Genomic DNA, 1,120 nt, shown 5'->3' with positions numbered 1-1,120 from the left:
AGCCAAAGGGTCACAGGTCCCCAGCAGCCCAGGGTCTCTGATGCTCAGAGGCCAAAGGGCCCTGTGGACACAACACCTTAGTCTGGGCCCACACGCCCCTCGTGTGTCATCCTGTCCGCCCTCTCGGGACAGAGAAGGCCGGGTACTGTGCGCACAGGTGACTGTGTCCGGCTCCCCAGGGCCAGCCATCTCTCACCAGCCGCAGCTGCTGGACTCCCCCGTGAGCCCCCGCCTGTGATGCTGTCCGCCAGCCTGAGGCTCAGAGGCTGGAACCGAGCCAGCCTGGGCAGGTGTGCGGAGAGGGTGATTGATGGTTAGACGGAGGGATTCGGGGCCATGCCTCTTAGCGTGCTTCTCAGATGTTCCCTTCACCTCCCGGAGGGATACCATTCTGGCAGCCCCAGAGTCTCTGAGACCCAGGATGGATGCGGTAGACCAGCCAGATGCACCCTGTGTTGTAACTTCTGTCCGAACCCCCACCCTCTGCCATGTGGCAGGCCAGGCTGGGCAAGGCAGATGTTCATCGTGGACGGTGTCCCAGTGCTGTGCTTACCCAGCCTCGTCAGGTGCGGAGGACTTCTCGCTGGAAGATGCCTCACCGCCGCCTGGGGGAGACGGGCGCCCCTGTCCGTGCTGGGTCACACCTGCCTTCCAGATGCAGTGGACACAGAGGAAAGAGGCCAAGTGCCCCCACGCCCCCAATCATGGACCCCATCCTGTATAGCCGAGGCCAGAGGCAGACCCAAGCTCCCCACTCCCGCTCCCCACCGCCGCCCACCCATTGCTCTCACGCAATATTACATTAGCTAGAGTCTTGCCATTCTGTCTGTGAGGGGGAGACAGGCCATAAGGTCCAGTTCTACCAGCAGGCTAAATAAGGGCCCCTCTCCTCTGAGGTGTATCAGGGCTGAGTCAGCCTGTTCCCTGGGTGCCCACCCAACCCTGCCAGGTCGCAGGTGAGAGGAACCCCCAACTCCAGGCACTCAGGCTGCAACACAATGGGAAGCGGCACAGAGACCAAGGCCCCGAAGCCCACACACCTGTCCCACCCGGCCCGCCCCACCTGCCGCCCCACCAGCAGCCTGGGCCTGTTTCTCCACGCAGACCCGAGCCCGCTTCC

The sequence above is a fragment of the Suricata suricatta genome, chromosome 3 (assembly GCF_006229205.1).
Source record: "Suricata suricatta isolate VVHF042 chromosome 3, meerkat_22Aug2017_6uvM2_HiC, whole genome shotgun sequence".
Taxonomy (NCBI): domain Eukaryota; kingdom Metazoa; phylum Chordata; class Mammalia; order Carnivora; family Herpestidae; genus Suricata; species Suricata suricatta.
The sequence above is the reverse complement of the archived record's forward strand: the minus strand, read 5'-3'. Positions refer to the sequence as shown.